Genomic DNA, 18,884 nt, shown 5'->3' on the forward strand with positions numbered 1-18,884 from the left:
GGATACGGCGGCACCAAAGCCTCCTAGCTCACTCGTCATCACCAGCATCAGTTGTGAGAATGAATGGCATCGGTAATAAACTAATAGCTCGCTCGATCGTTATGCTCCATAATAATCCCGCTGTGCTGGATTTTGTTATACTGAATTCCCCCCACATTTATGTTATATCTCCTTTGGGAGTTGGTGTTAACTTCTTCAATGAGATGCTTTACTGTACTCATCGACTTTTAACGAATAAAATTTCTCCAGCAAATAATATATAGTGTTACATCATTCGATTCTGATGAAATTCAGAAATTCAATTAAATGAATTTAGAGTTTCACTCAATTTGATTTTACCATTAAAATTTTTCAATCCAAATCCTTCAAATTTAAGTTGAATTTGAAATTGATCAACCAAAAATTAACTTGAACATAAAATGTACTGGATTCAAAATAATTCGTAAAAGTAAACCACAGTGATCCATACTTACATTATGTATATTTTAAGAAGAATTAATAAAATTACATTTATAAACTAAATTAATAGTTTGATTTAATTTAAATTCATAAATTAATATTATCAATTTTTATTCTAATATTTTTTTTCCTCAATCAAAATAATTTTATTAATAATAAAATCATAAGAACATGGTACCAAAAGGAAACAAAAGAATATACCTCAACACTCGTAACCACTACAAACAAACTGATTATAACGCAAAAATGGTCACTAAAAACAAAAATTCGTCTGTTCAAATTTAAAAATCATATACCAACAGTAGTGACGGTTATTCTGATAGAAAAATCATCATTGGTACATGTAACATCGGTATAAACTTTTAATAATGGAGGATGTGACATCAAACTGATGTGAGGTAGACTTGTCCATGGGCCGGGCCGGACCGGGCAGGGAAAAATTTTTTGGCCCGGCTCTAAATATGGGCTTGAAATTTTGCCCAGGCCCAGCCCGGGAAAAATATCATAAGCCTGAGCCCAGCTCGACCCGACCCATTTTTTAATAAACATTAAAAAATTATTTTAAAAATAAAAAAAATAAAAATAAAAATATTTTAAAAGTATTTTAAAATTAAAAAATAAAAATAAAAAATATATATTTATTATATTCGGGCCGGGCCCGGGCCAAAAAAGTAATGTCCGGGCCTCATTTTTTTGCCCAAGCTCATATTTCGAGCCTATATTTTTACCTGAACCCTCTCAAATTTCGGGCGGGTCACCCAGCCCGACCCGGCCCATGGACAGGTCTAGTGTGAAGCCTTATATTGATGGTTTGTTTAACGCCTCAATTTTTTTCGATATTCCGTACAAGACTATTCTGATAATTTTTTAAAAGTAAATCCGATAAAAAAATCCATTTCCTATCCAATTTTATTACTTTTGAACTATTGGGAAGTTAATTGGAATACATTTTGAACTATTTTATAGTTTCGAGATTAATCGAATAAGAAAAAAAATTGAAGAGTAAAATAGTAATTTTTTCTTGAGGGTTTTTTAGTCATTTGGAACCTAAACATGATTAAATATTAAAGTTTATGGTGATGTGTGGGAATGAGATGATTTTTGAAATTAAATACCGAAGAAATTAGCCATTAATGATAAATTTTGACTACAAACTCTTAAATCTTTGACTTTTTGACACAAGCCTTGTATTTTAAGTACTAGAAAACAAAAATAAAAGGGGAAAAGGAACCCTATATCACTCCATATCAGCAAGCTTGGCTGGCGACCATTGTTGTGTAAAGAAAGTTCCCATTTTCTTCTATTTATTTATATCCTACACAAACTCCTTAAATCTTTAATTATTTTATTGTATTTTCTTACAAAAGAACCTTGTAGAAATCATATTAGCATCAAAATTCATCACCATTCTCATCACCCACACACCTAGAGTTTGAATTCTAGTGTGAGAATGTTGAGCTAGAGAGAGAAGGAAATGCTTTTGGCAAGAGTTTGTGTTTTCTTAACATTCCATCGTCTCATTTCATGTTTGTGTACTTTAAAATGGTTGTTGAGCTATTAGTATGACCATTTAATGCTAAATTTGTATAATGACATTTTGTAAAAATATTGTTTCGTATGAAGAGAAAGAGCTTGCTAAAGAATGTCATAGCAAAGGTATGAAGAAAATAGTAGAGTGAAGAAGTTGGAGGAGCTTTCTATCATCTTTTGCAATTTGGAAATTATATTTGTGATGAAACTTATTATATTTTTCCTTGTTAGATAAATTTAAAATATGAATAGAAATGTTAAGTTTTATCTATGAATGTGAAAATGTAGCTTGATGAATATTGGACTTGTGAATATTTTAGTGAAAGGTTAGAAATGTGATATGATAAAGTATATTTTTTCACAATTTGTTGTATGTTTAATTATGGGAGCATTAACATTAGAGCTTTAAGTGTGTTATGTGAATTTGGTATAAGTGAGTTTATAAAATAAGATCATGAAATTGAAATATGGTAATCTTGTACAAAAGGCTTAGTTGACACTTTAATTATTGTAAAGGAGGAAATATTTGATTCAGTCTCTACTTTTGTTTTGTGACTATGCCTCAGTGTACGTGCATTGAGTAGAGAAAATTACAAACACGTGTGGTGTACTGCAAGTGTAACAAGTCGAGTTGTAATATTTATAAACTGTACAGTGAAACACCTTGTGGAGTCTTCCAAGGGTCGAACCCATAGGAGATAGGTTGATAAGATTGAATTCAAAGGAACAAACATGCAAAATAGAAAGACTAAATAACTATTATTTAACAACTTATAGTACGGTAAATCTTGAATTGAAGGTTTTATACTAAAATTATATCTAAGGACTTAATTGTACAATTTTCAAGAATTACAAATGAATAATCAAAGACAAAAACGGTAGCTGATTAATATCTACATTGACAACTAACTCTTGGGAATTAGATGGAAAAATTTTCTAATCGAATTAATTAATACCTATCGATCAATAATTTACCAAATTACAATTTAGTCTAGTTCATCTCTCAATCTAATTTAGACTAAAAGGGAACAATTTCATTTTTACTCAATAAAGTCTCCTCTCAGTCTCACTTATCTATAATTTTACCTAGAGTTAGCAATTCTGAGTTTCTATTTCTATTCAATTTAGTCCAAATTATTCAATTTAGTCCCTAATTATTAAAATTATTGCTCAACAGTTTAATTACCCAACAACCCAAAGAATTTAGTTCATGCTCATCTTTAACAAACAATAACTAATAATTTCCATGCCCATTTAAATAATCAAACGATAAAAAAAATTAAAGGGTTTAGAAATTACTAAGAATTTTTAATGAGTCCTTGATTTTGATTGTTGCGATGGAGCATGAACACAAGATTCCACATTTTCGATTACACAATTGTAAATTTTGAATAAAAATTCACTAAAATCTATTGAAATTGAAAGTGAAAACTCAAGGTTACAAGAAAGTCCTTGTACATTTAAGTTAAAGAAGACAAAGTGCAGAAAAAATAAAAAGAAAAGTTACAGCAGTCACTAACTAAAATTAACCTAATAATGACAAAACTGAAAGACTCTAAAACATGTTTTAAAAAGCTATTTATAGTGCTAACAAGTTTGACCTAAAATGGACAAAATTGCTCCCTTCTTAACAATTAAAATAGCTAGTTTTGACTGAAGAATGCCCTTACAGATTTTAGCCTGTCAAGCCTTGATGTCGCGACTTTAGCAACACAATGTCGTAACCTCAACACTTGATGTCGCAACTCCATGCTCTTAATGTCGCGGCTCTGTCACCAGTTTACCTACAATGTGATGAATCTTGAAAATCAACTCCCAGGGTGATAGATAGTTTAAATGTCGTGACACAATAGGTCTAGTGTCGCAACTTTGAGGGCAACATCAAGGCTTCTTCTCACTATTGCCTTAGTCACCTCCTGTACAAGCTAACTTTAATCATTAAACTCCAAAAGACAAGATCTTTCCATTTTGGTCACAAAATACACTAAAAACATATAAAACTGAATATTAAGATAAAAATCTAATAAATATAAAAAATCATAAAATAAAACCATAAAATGCTTAAATACAAGTTTATTAAGTTTAAAAAAAACTTAATTTACCATATCAATTTATGGTAGATCACTCTGATATACATTACTCATGTGAGATTATGAATTCCTGCTCCACTAGATAATTTAAGGTAAGTTTTTTATTATTTAACTATTTGTACCCATATAAACTTGGTAGAAAGGTTAGGATACAGTTGGCATGCCAATTGGGGTTATATGTGCATTTTCGTATGGGTCTGGAGTAGATTTGGAATTTTTATGTGTGATTTTGTGGTTGTGCATTTTTTGCTAATCATTGGGTAAACAATACCTCTTTGAAGATACTCTTAGTGTCACACCCCAAAAACTGGGTTAGTAGAAAGTAGGTTAGTGAACCGAGAGTGATCACGCCTGTACTTTATTTTTTCTAAGGTGATCTTTACACATTTGACAATAAATAAGACTTGAAGTGGTAGATCTATCCTTGAAAACCTAAGTTTGAATCTCCTCCCTCACATTATTTTCTATTTGGTGCAATTTTTCTTTAAACTTTAGTAAATGTCACACCATGTATTTAAATAAATGTTGTAGGAGTGTTAACAAGCAAGTGAATTGGTCTAGTGGTTAAGAGAATAATTAAATTCCATTAGGTCTCAAATTCAATTCCCACTCCCTCATATTTTTTTAAGAATTTTTAGCATAAAATCTTTGCTCGACATTCCTTATGTCATCCCCCTAAAGTTGCCTTAGTGAAAAGATTCTTTCCTCCTTTAGCTAGTCAACCTTCCTCCCTTAGCCCCCTTTTCACTCGACATGTGCCCCTTGATCCACTTTTCAAGCTTGTCCCTTAAAAATTTCATTTCCTCCCAATTACTAGAATGATAGAAATGTGCAAGTGTACACAATCGATAACAAGTAATAAAGTGACAAGTAATGTCAAGTTATCGTACCCACAAGGACTGTGCAAGTGAATATTTATGAAATGTAAAATTAAACAATTTGGTGATGAAAAATATGTTGTTTTGAAAAGGTGATCTAAAAATAAAACTAATTTAACTAAGTGATTAACTAAGAGAATAAAATTTCACTGCACGATTTCTAAAAAATAAGGTTTAATAAGTATAAAATAAATGTGTTAGATCAATTTCATTCTTTAACTTAGAATAATTAAAACTATGTGCATGTTGTTACGAATAATTTCACGGCAACTCGGTATCCTATTAACTAATGCACATACTTACTAAATCTATTAATCTCTTAGACATATTTCTATGTCAATTCAAACAATTAATCAAATTTTCATAAGCAAGTATAAGATAAAGTGAGGTAACAATATATTTCTATATTGAAACAATTTAATCACAATAATCTTACAAGTTATTCAAGGCTAAAGTATTGTTTAATACCATTGCTAATTTAACCATCAACTACCTTAGAAGATTAAACATGGACCAATTAAATATTGTGTCAATTAATTATAATTTCAATCCATTTAATAATTAATTCAATTGTTACCTTAAAATTAAAATGAAAGCATAACATAAGTATGATTTTGTGACACCCCAAGCCTGACTGGGACGGACTGGCCCGAATTCGAAGCATTACATTAGCCACTTAAGTAACTCTCCGGCTAACGAGCACCCAAGACACATCCTGACCTTATAAAACGTCAATCTTATCTAATTATTAGTTATTTATTAATGTGGAAGAAAATTATGAGCCAATTTTAAACTTTTCCTAGGTAATTTAACCTAATAGAATTTTCGTCATTTTACCACCTATGGTAAAACTAACCCGATTTTAGATCTAAGTGTTTACCGACCTTCTTTTAGTCAAATTATGCAAGCCTAAAAATTTTAGCTTAATTTGAGTTCGTTTACTATGTCTAATTCAAGTTTTACTATTAAGGACTAAATTGTAACTTAAACAAATTAGAATACCAATATAAAGAGACAAAAATTTAAACCCCAAAACCCACACGGCCGTGTGTCATTAAATGACCGTGTTTGCGTCGTGAAAATTTTTAGACCGATCATACATGCCCATGTGGAAATCCCACACGCTCGTGTGTGATAACTCCAGTCTCCACACGCCCGTGTCATTTACCCACACGCCCATGTGCAACCCCTCACATGCCTGTGTGGACAGGCACACGCCAGTGTGGACAAAACTACTACACCTATTTTTGCGAAAAATCATTTCAAAACCCAAATTTACATATTTTAATGGCCAATAAAACCTGATTTAACTACGATTAATTAACATACATGTACATACACATTCAATTGAGTTCATTGACATCAATCAAGCCTCAATTATATAGAATTAGGCAATTAATTTCATGTATAATAAACATCGAATAAATCAAACAAGTGGCTCACCTTAGTCGCTAGTAAACCATTCCATGAAAGATTCATTTAAACAATCGCTAGTACAAATTTCATGCCTCACACACCGTGTTATCGATCGACGTGCTATCAATCAACAATACACTGTAAATCATTCAATAATTAAACTCAAGCATGCCTCAAAATTATTATAAAATCATCCAAAATAAAAATGTCCAAAGTCCAATTGTAACACCCCTAACCCGTATCTGACGCTGAAATAGGGTTATAGAGCATTACCGAACTTACAGATCAATCAATCATACAATTCATGTTCATTTCTCATTCCAAACGAAAATCATTCGATTTCAATCATACAGTCCCTAATACGAGCCCTCGAGGCCCAAAATGAACATTAAAAACAATTTGGGACTCAAATATGAACTCAAGAAACTTTTGGGAAAGCATTGAAAATTTTCAAAGTGTGGCCAGGCCGTGTGTCTCACACGGTCAAGAGACACTTCCATGTCTCAGGCCTTGTGGGCATTCGAAATGGGATCACATGGCCGTGCCCCAGCCCGTGCCCAACCCCGTGTAACTCACTAACTTGAGTCACACGGCCAACCACACGCTCGTGTGACTAGCCCATGTAACTCACTGACTTGCTTTCATTAGAAATTTTAGGGGACACATGGTTGTGTCTCCTAACTGGGTGTCACACACGGTTGAGACACACGCCTGTGTCTCTGCCCGTGTGAGTGAAAATAGGCTATTTTCTAAGCCACATTTCTTACCCAAATAGGTGCCAACCTAAGCTCAATAATGCACATACAACCATGGCATAAATAAGCATTGAAAACCAACCAATACCAAGTCTATAACATGCAATATCCACACATACAACATGATATCCATAAGCACATTCATTTGACCACTTTAAAGCATACCAAATATACTTCCAAAGTCTACCTAAATGGTCAATTACATATATGAGACATTATACCTAAAACTTAGCATGCAAACTCATCTCAATTCCAACCATTTGGTGCCAAAACACAATTTCACAAGCAAGGCATTCATATAGCAACTATACACCACATATCACAAGGCCATTTATACATATATACATATCAATATATATGACCACTTTACAAGCCAATTCAAATGGCCAAAACTCATCAAGGCATATAGGCTACATTAGCCAAAATACTTATACATGCCATTTAACCAAAATATAGAAAGTCCAAAGTACAAAAATGAGAGTTTGATAGTGCGACACGATCTCTGACAACTTTCAATCCAAACGAGCTTCCGATTCACTATAAAACACGAAAAATTAAATAGAGTAAGCAATTAAGCTTAGTAAGTTCGTATAACATAAAACTCAACTTACCATTTAATCACAATTTAAGTAATTAAACATAGCATAATGCAACTCAATTTGATCCACAAGCCTAACACATGCTCATCCACAAGGTTCGACATGAAATCACAAACCTCATAGATTCAATTCTCACATGATTTACATACATACCTGTACTAGTTCACATCGAACTCATACACTCTCGTAATAACACTGTGCCCGTTGAACCATTTGGAATAATATCGAATACTCAAGTATCTCACACACTAAGTGTCAATACATGGTCAAAACCATCTCTATCTCTTATCTCATATAGATGCTCCCTCTCGAGCCATCAGTGGGTCTACTCACACAAGCTAATGGTTGACGTAACTACACGGTGCTACTCACCCAAGCTGTCGAGTAACCGCAACACATGTCGAAAAACTCAGCCATCAGTAGAACGTATGGGACCAGCACCCAAAACACGGTAATCCCTAATGACATGTCATTTGTATCCTATCTATTCCTAAGGTTCAACCGGGATCCATACACTTGCCGATATCTTGTCGAGAACTTCTGTAGTATCGTACCAACCAATATTTCAATTAAGCATGTAAACATATATATAATTTAAAACTTATTAACATACGAACTTACCTTGAACTCGTACGACAAAAATTTATCGTTTAACCGATAACTTTGTCTTTCCCTCGATCTACTTCTATACTTCGCTTTTCTTGATCTATATAATAGAATTTAACTCATTTAATCATTAATCTATCCAATTCAATCCAAAAATCATTTTATGGAAAATTACTATTTTCCCCTAAACTTTTTGCTTCTTTATAATTTAGTCCTAAACTCATAAAAATGCAAATTCATTCAATTTAGTCCACACCCATGCTAGCCGAATATCATCTAAGCTTAAAGCAACCCATACATTTCATTAATTCACACATTTCACCATAAAAATATCATAATTTTCAACTTAATCCCTATTTGACAAATTTTACTAAAAATCACTTAACAAATGTTATTTAACTAACAACAATCATTCATTTTCTATCATCAAACATCAAAACACATACACATTCACCAATGGTGAAACCCTAATACTTTAAAAATTTCACAAATTAGTCCCTAGGCTAGTTAGATTAAGCTACAACGACTCTAAAAACATAGAAATCGTTAAAACCGGGACAAAATTATACTTACATGCACCCAAGAAATATGGTCGAACCTTCAAACCCTATCAATGGCTTTTCTCTTCTTCAAAATTCGATGGATATCACTTAGGAAGATGATATGTTTTTGTTGGTATTATTTTATCTTTAACTAATTTATTAATTTAAAATTTTAACCTTTATAAACATTAAAATTTACACAAATGCCAAGCCATTATCATCCACTAACATATTAATGGTCTAATTGCCATATAAGGACCTCTACTTTAAAGTTCTATAGCTATTTAATACTTTTAGCTATTAGGACCCAACTTTTGCACTTTATGCGATTTAGTCATTTTATCAATTTAAGCATGCAAACGATAAAATTTCTTAACAAAATTTTCATATGACTCTACTATCATGCTGTAGACATTAAAATAATAATAAAATAAATAATTTGACCTCGGATTTATAATCCCAAAACTACTATTTTGATTTCACTAAAAATGGGTTGTTACACCAATTACAACCAAAATTAAACTAATTCTCGGGAGTTCCACAAAGTTCGATTACAGTCTCTAAAATGTGTAATAAAGTCTCTACCAAATCTAAATCTCTTGGACCTCTCTTACTCAGCTCCTCAAGCCCAAGATTATATGCACAAATTGTGAGGGTGTGAGCTTTAAAAAGCTAAGTGAATGTTAATAAAAATGACCAGTAAATCAACATCCAAATCATGATGAAATCACATCTAATCAAGCTCTAATTATTAGCCATAATAATGAAACATGTCAATTTAATTTCCATATGCTTTATCAATATCAAAAATTAATTATTCATGGTTTACAAACATCGAATGATATAACAATAATCACACATAAATATATTGATAAACACTTCTCATGGCTTAATCGAGTGATCATACATCAGATAAATGGATCTCTGAACTCTCACAAATATCAAATACAGTACACTGAGTTGAGTGAGCCGAAGCACAAGCTCCCTTATAGCGCCTTAAATAACCCAATGAGTGGAGACTCATGCTCAACACTCCCTTAACTACTCCAAACAAATCAGTCCATCTAGAGCCATATGCTCACAATGTCACAAATAAAGGTGAGTACTCACAAATCCTATGACATGCCAACTATATCCAATGGATCCACCATGCATGTTGCCAATATATTCAATCAAACATAGCATATAAATCAGTCATTATTGGGTTCAATTTAATGTGACAAAATGCTTATATGTAGCATGTAACAAAGCCATTTAGCATCCAATTAAATCAAGCATTTCATTTTCCATTTTCCAATGTTCAATTACCAATTGTAACACCAATATATCATGATCGAAAATTCCAGTAACCATGCTCTAATCATCAATATAATTAGCCTAATTAAATTACACAAAATCACCTAAATGATTACTTGCCATTATTCAATAAAAATTTAACTCTTGTACATATAATATCAATCTTGAAAAAATTACTCATTCAACCATAATTAATTAATTGAAATCATCCATTAAGCTACTATTTAAACATAAATGAGGTCAATTTACCAAATCGCCCTTAGACACACTCACCACACAATTTATTCTACCACAAACAAGTGATTAACCAAGCAAATCCAAGCTTCAATTTCGGTTAACTCAGTCCTCTTCAAGATTCAGAGCTTCAACAAAGATAAAGTAGACATTACCACCTTTCCAATGGTATAATAAACACGAATTTTAATTAACTATACTAATCGAAATCCCCTCACAAAGATACCTTATTGAATTTGTAACATCAAGTTGAAAACTCGATTCCTCACAAAATCAATCTCTCTAGCCCTCCTAAACACATTCAATCATCAATACTAGACCAAATACACTTATACTAAGCATCAATTTCATCTTCAAATCAATTTGACAAAATTCCAGAAAATCGGTTCATGAAGATGATGGAATTCAGATTTCTTTATACTACCTCACAAATCATGTTTAATCTTGATAAAAAAGATCAAAAACATTTTAATAGATCCATTTTGAGCTGGAACATCCATTGATTTTCCCTCACAATTCAAGATCCACCATTAAAGAACCATGTGTTCTAGGAAAAAGATAACATTGATAAAAAAATTTAATTGACTCTCAAATCATATAAAAATGTTACTAATCATCATAAAAATAAGTTTAGGATTGAAGATTACCTTTGATTCGCTCTAAATTCATTGATTGAAAATCTTGATTTAAGAAACTTGACAAATTTCAAAATTTTTTGGCTAATTTTGAGAATAATTTCGGACGAATTGAGAAATTATTTTGAGAAGGAAATTGGTTGGATCTATTCTCTGATGATAGGTCCTTAAAATCATGTAAATAAAATGAATTTTAAAGCTCTCTAATCTAATCTAAAATGTGTGAAAAGTGATATACATTAATTTTAAATTGAAACCGCAAATCTCGGTGATCTTCCAAAGCCAAACTAGTGCGCTCCTCTCTTCTCTACTCGTTTTGTTGATCGAAGACCTTCATGAAAACTTGATTTTTGTTGTTCCAATGGGTGTGCTAACTCTTTTTTAAGAGGCAAAATCGACAAGGGAAGAAAGAATTTGGAAAGCAACTAGAAGGGAAAAGAAAAAGAAATATGAGAGAAAATGTGTGAGATTAAAAATGAGGAAGTGAGGTAGGCGATTTATACTTGAGATTGACAACTCAAGTTGACTAAAAATAGTAGCCAATCCGTCATCCTATGGCTGGCCATGCAAGTGGAAGGAGTGGTGGAGTTTGAATTTGATATTTTTAGCTTGTGGCTAAAAACGGAATGCACAAAAAGGAAGGGGTTTGAATGGCATTTACTAAATGCTCAAGGGCTGATTTACAAGTGTTAAAATAAGACAAAATAAGTTGATTGGTCAGAAATACGAAATGATTTGGGTTGTTCTTTTGGGTTTGTCCATCCTCCCTATTTACTTATTCAATTCAGGCCATTTCCTCTACTTCAAGCCACCCATTTTTCCTAATAACAATTAAATTGGACCAATTGATTTGAGGAAGTCCAAAAAATTAAATTTAAGTCCTCCATGGGTTTTAATTCATCATATTGTGCTCCTAAGGTGACTATCGAGTTGTTTTTTCACCCTTTGTACAAAACTACCAAAATTAACCCAATATATGTGAAATTGTTATAAAAATAACTAAAATTTAAAATATTTTATAAACTAAGCTTAAATTAATTATTTTATAATAAAAGTATAAAATTTGACAAAAATTACTTAGAAATTGCATGAACTAGTGCTCAAAAGATGGTGAAAAAGTCTATATATTTTAGTGTTTCCAATTACCTAGCTTGTACCATCCATCACACCTAAGGTAGCCACAATTCACTTTTTTATCTTTCATTTTCTTTTCTCCTCCTCCCCTTTGGTTGTCCTCCTCATTACTCCTCCCTTTCTCACTTTTCTTTTATTTCATTATCTCAATTAGCAAATCAAAATAAACATTTCATGTCAACCTTCAACCCTTAAGAGACATTAATTTCTCTTCAATTTCAAGTCCAATTCATTAATTTCTCTCTAATAGAAACTTGCTAAAAACTTAATAATTGAACAAATTGATACATGGGCAAGCTAAATCAAGCTCTCATGATCATAAACCTATAAAAAAATAAGAAAATAACTTGGTTACCTTATTCAATTATTTGGTCACATGCTTGAATAAAAACATAGGGTTTTCTTTCTTTCTTCAATGGTGGGTGATGCAATGAAGGAGATGAGAATGTTTTTTTAATCTTTTTTTTTTGTGACATTAAACCATTTCCTAACTAGTTACATAGAAATATTCTAAAAAGAAAAAACACATTTTGCTCTGTCTATTTCTAGAAAATCTAGAACCGTCGTAGGAGGAGTTCAAAAACCTGCAAATATTCTTTTTGGACCAAAGCTTGTTTGGCTAAACAATCCGCAACTTGATTTTGTTCTCTAGGGATGTAACGCAAGAATCACTGGTTTTCTTGTGACAAAACACTTTGATTTCATCTAATTAAGGCTAAGTTCGATGTGATGGAAACACTTCCTTGAAAGGCTTTAACAACCTCCAAGCTGTCTGATTGAATTATTACTTTGTCATGACCTCTATGTTGGATAACCTTGAGTGTAATACCCTAAAAATTACTACAGTAAGAAAGTAAGATAATATTCCTGATATACTAAAATAAAGTATATTATGACATAATAATTCAAGAAAGGATTAAATCGCAAAAGTGAGAAAAGTTTTGTAGCCCAAGAGTAAATATTCAATTTAAGGGCTTAAAATGTACATACGAAAAAGTTGAAGGGTCAATAGTGTAAATATTTTAAGGGTGGAATAATCTAGAAACTAAGGAAAATGGATGAATTAGGACCAAATTCAAAAGGTGAAGAATTTTGAGGGACTAAATTGTAATTTTACCAAATTAAGTGATGACTCAAGGATGGAATTTTAAAATATTATGAAGGGAAAAATGGTTAATTAGAAAGATAGAGAATTCTAGAAGGTAATGATGATGTTTGTGATATTTTTAATTAATTAATTAATTAGATAAATGTTATTTAATTAATATTTTATTAAGATTTTTAGTATTATTTTATTATTAAATAATTAATATAAAATGGAGGAAAGATGATAAGAAATCATCATCTTTTCCATGCATTTCACATTAGAAGAAAAGAGAAGAAAGAAAGTTTTGCTTTCTTTACAATTTGGTCCTTTCACCAAAAATTCACCATTTTCACTTAGAAATCAAAGGAATTTCCATAGCCATCAAGAGAGAAAGATAACAAGGAGACTATGAGGAGCTAGAATATTAAGTTGGATTCAAGAAATAGAAGTTGGAGGAGAGAGAAAATTAAGTTAAAGGTTGAAACCAATAGGACAATGTAAGAACATTGAGATTTCAATATATTTTTAAGTTTGATCTTATTGAAAAATCATGGAAAAGATGTTATAGTAGAGTTTTCTTATATAAAGTCTTATGTTCTTGATATATTAGTGAAGAGAAATAAGTGAAAGTGATGGGAAATATTATAGAGAAAGGGAATAAGGAAGTTATGAACTTAGTAATCAACATCTTGCACTAAAACAGTTTTGGACAGCAGCAATAGGTTAACTTTGAAAAATCACCATAAATTGTGGAGATCGAATTAGAGTATGAATAAAATATGGAATTAAATATTATTTAGTCTATTTTCTCATAAAATAAACTATGTAAGTAATGGAATTTTCAATCATGAGTTATAAAAAATTTTGTAAGATAAGGTCAAAATGATTTCGGGTTCCTCTATTTTGAATTTGGAAAATCATAAAAAATTGGATAAAAATGATTAGGGGCTTAAATTTATATGTATGAAATCTTGAATTATTCTATTTTCAAGAGAAATAAATGGGAACATCATCTAAATTCTGTATGAGGAGATAATTAATTTTTAGTGAAGAAGGGTCAAAACTGTCAGACAGCAGAATAGGGATGACTTTAAAAAATAAACTATACTTATTGGATAAATAAAAAATTCTTAAAATTTTATGGTAAGAATATATGTGAGTCTAGTTTCAAATAAAATTAACAGATCTCAATTTGGAGTTCTGTAGCTCAAGATATAAATAATTTAGTGACTATGACTCAAGTGGACAGCTTTGAATGAATATGTAAATAAATGGTGAAATTATAGATAATGTTACATATAAGCATGTTATATACATTAAGGATGTGGAATGGAGAGGAGGAGGAGGAAAATATATGATTATTCAACTAGCATGAGTTTTCATTAAAAATGGCCAATTTGCATGTTTTAGGTTCAGGGACTAAATTAAATAAAAGTAATATTTTAAGGGTAAATTGGTAAAAATGTCAAAGAGAGACCAAATTGCATGAAATGAATTTTTTTATTATTTAAATTAATAAATTGAATGAAATATTAATTTAGATCAAGATTGGGTGGAAATTTGAGGAAAACAGAAAATTACTAAAATGTCCCTGAATTTTGGTACTTCTACAATTTAGTCTGGTAAGTTCGTGTAACTTGAATTATATTCTTAAATGCTTGAAATGTATGTTATTGGTTTGAATATGATTTGAATGTTCATTGAAAATTGATGAAACATTGATATATTTGATAAAAAGGGAAATAATGCATTGAATGGATGTATGAATGTTTATCACACTATCCATTAATTCTATTGGTAATTTTGGATGTTTTGGTTCTAGTTATAATGATATGTATAAGTTAAATTGGCCAATGTTAGCTCATTAATGTTTTGATTTTGACTGGTTATAAATATGAATGTTTGATGAAATGAAATGTCTGTAAATTAATTTGTAAACTTCGGTAATGCTCTATAACCCTATTCTAGAGAAGAATACAGGTTAGGGGTGTTACATTTATTGCTATCAGAGCTACGGTTTAGTCGGTACTCGGACCGAACATAACATATGTGAAGTTTGGAAATACATGCCATTATATAACCTGTGCTAGTGTGATATCTCTCGACTCTGGTGAGATTTGTTTTATTCATAGACAGAAATGCTTTTCCAATCGAATTAAATTTCGATAATGTTGAAAATGATGCTCAAATATATATATAAAAAAGTTGATTGTGATGAATCAGAACTCATAAAGGTATGAATAAATGTTTTATAATACACGTCGATGATGAATATTATGTTTTATGTATTATTCAAAGTAAATTATAGTGCTACACGAAATATTGTGCTGATAATTAAATTATAAAATATAAAAAAGTAATATATGAAGTATATGATAAGGATTATTAGGGAATTATGGATGAATAGTGAATTTTAAAATATATTACATGTGTTAAAGATAGAGAAGATATAAATGCACTAATTATTGGTACAAGAATTAAATTGTAAAGCATGTAAAAACATTATGCGAAAAGTGTAAAAGTGATATGCATGCATGAAATAATTTTCCCAAGTAGACGAGATTAGAACTATTAGGATATTAAGGGAGTTTAACATGCTCTCTGATTATTAGTACGTCAGTGCTCTCTGATTACTAGCACGCTTACTGATTATTAGCACATTAGTGCTCTCCGTTTAGCACATTTGTGCTCTCTGTATAGCATTTTAGTGTTCTCTGTTTAATAGTGCATAATAACGCACCTTTGTATCAGTCCCGTATATCCTAAGTATTTTGTTTCGTCTACTGGGCCTCCATTAAAAAAATAACAATTTTCGTTATAAGATAAAATATTATCTCTGATTCATGTTTGAAATATTAAATTAAAAAAAAGATTATAGGTGGATAGTAACAAGAGAACGTATTATTCGGGAAATAAGAAGCGATGAAGTGATATTAATGATTGTGAATAGAAAAAGGGTTATAAGGAAAAGAAATAGTGAAAAGAAAAGTGAGAAAAAGTGAGAATTCCCGGTTGAACCTTTGAAATAGAAGAGATACGAGTGAAGTTGCTAGGTCACGTATGTAGTACTATGTGCAGGCTACTACGTGTACCGGAATGATAGGTCACTTGTGTAGTACTATGTGTAGGCTACTATGCGTACCGGATAGCTTCGATCACATGTGTAGTACTATGTGCAGGCTACTACGTGTATCGGATGGAAATGGTCACATGTGTAGTACTATGTGCAGGCTACTATGTGAACCGGGTACCATTGACTACAAAGGTGGTTGCTATGTGTTGATTCCACCGAGTATCATTGATTATAAGGTGGTTGCTATGTGCTGATTCCACCGTGTATCTGTTATTATTCCTAAGTGTTCATCGGGAAATTGACTAAGTAAAAATACACGAGATCATGTAATGACTAAGTGGAATATAATTTGAAAATGTGAATTAAATATGAAAATGTGAATAGAAAGCATGAACTAAATGTTTATGAGACAAATAATGGCTCAATGTGATAGTATATGATATTAACTAATGAATGAATTATTATTGAAAATATATTATTGAATTTAATACTCAGTTTGGATTGAACGCGGGATTGAGTACAATCGTTCTATGGCAAAGGATGAATTTACGGATAAGACCATAACTGGGTTATGGCACCTTGAACGTAAGACCATGGTTGGACCATGGTAGTATAGATACATGTGTAATACCATAGTTGGACTATGGCACAAAAAGAACAATGTACTCATATCCGTAAGTCATTCTTCGATTCAGTAAGAAATGGTATGAGACTTATGTGATTGAAATGAAAGATTTCTAAATTAATATTGATATGGTATTTGATAAGGAAATTATGTATGTTGAGACAAGTAACAAACTCAAGTGTGACATATCGAGAAAATAAGTTTATCAAAGTTGAATTTATATGTAATATGTGCAAGTACGCTAACCAGTGGTGTTGCTTGATGCTTAGGCAAGTGCCAAGCCATTGGTTGAATGATATGTGTATGACTTGTGTGTCATGCATATGGAATAAGTGTGGAAAGTAAAGAAATGCAAATGAAAATAAAGAAATTCGGAAGAGTATAAAATTGTTTAAAATCCTATATTGCTAGGGATAAATTTAAAAAGTAATGATGTGGATCTATTTACCTTCTGAGTTGATGAATATAGCCACATGAGCATTGTGGTATCAATATTAAATTATTCTTGATATTTATAAATTTTATATTTGAAATGAATGGACATGATTAAAGTTTATACGAGCTTATTAAGCATTTATTGCTTACATACTTGTTAATAGTGGTAACCAAGTGAAATTATAAAACGAATGAAATTGATCGATTGATTTATTGAAGAAATGAGAAAGTTGAAATTGTGAATTAAATGGAGACTGAAAATAAAGGACATGAACCAAAGGTTCACAAGATGATTAAATTCAGTTTGAGGATATACGATATTAATTTGATTAATTGTTATTGTTGAAAATTTGAAGTTGAAGTATAAATTAATATATATACCAATAAATCATTATATGTTTGATATTTAGAAGAAATTGAGAATGTATATTAATTATCAATTTCCTTGTAAATTGAGCAAAAAGGAAACATAGGATTATATGAATAACTCCAAAAGTAATCTACTAAAGCTCTTCTATTCTTATGGAAAGGAAAATGAAGTTCAAGATCAAAAGAATACAAGGATATTTCGAGGACGAAATTTATTTTAAGGGGGAGAGAAATGTAATACCCCGAAAATTACTATAGTAGAAAGTAAGATAATATTCCTGATATAGTAAAATAAGGAAATAAAGTGATAAAAAGGGTAATTTTGAGTTATGTCTACATTGAGAAGTATATTATGACATATTAATTCAAGAAAGAATTAAATCGCAAAAGTGAGAAAAGTTTTGTGGCCCAAGAGTAAATACTCAATTTGAGGGCTTAAAATGTAAATATGAAAAAGTTGAAAGTTCAATAGTGTAAATATTTTAAGGGTGGAATAATCTAGAAACTAAGGAAAATGGATGAATTAGGACCAAATTCAAAAGGTGAAGAATTTTAAAGGACTAAATTGTAATTTTACCAAATTAAGTGATGACTCAAGGATGGAATTTCAAAAGATTATGAAGGGAAAAATGGCAATTAGAAAGAGGGAGAATTCTAGAAGGTAATGATGATGTTTGTGATATTTTTAATTAATTAATTAGATAAATGTTATTTAATTAATATTTTATTAAGATTTTTAGTATTATTTTATTATTAAATGATTAATATAAAAGGGAGAAAAGATTATGAGAAATAATCATCTTTTCGATGCATTTCACGTTAGAAGAGAAGAGAAGAAAGAAAGTTTTGCTTTCTTTACAATTTGGTCCTTTCACCAAAAATTCACCATTTTCACTTGGAAATCAAAGGAATTTCCATAGTCATCAAGAGAGAAAGATAACAAGGAGACTATGGGGAGCTAGAATATCAAGTTGGATTCAAGAAATAGAAGTTTGAGGAGAGAGAAAATCAAGTTAAAGGTTGAAACCAATAGGACAAGGTAAGAACATTGAGATTTCAATATATTTTTAAGTTTGATCTTATTGAAAAAGCACGGAAAAGATGTTATAGTAGAGTTTTCT

Source organism: Gossypium hirsutum, chromosome D11 (genome assembly GCF_007990345.1).
Source record: "Gossypium hirsutum isolate 1008001.06 chromosome D11, Gossypium_hirsutum_v2.1, whole genome shotgun sequence".
Lineage (NCBI taxonomy): Eukaryota > Viridiplantae > Streptophyta > Magnoliopsida > Malvales > Malvaceae > Gossypium > Gossypium hirsutum.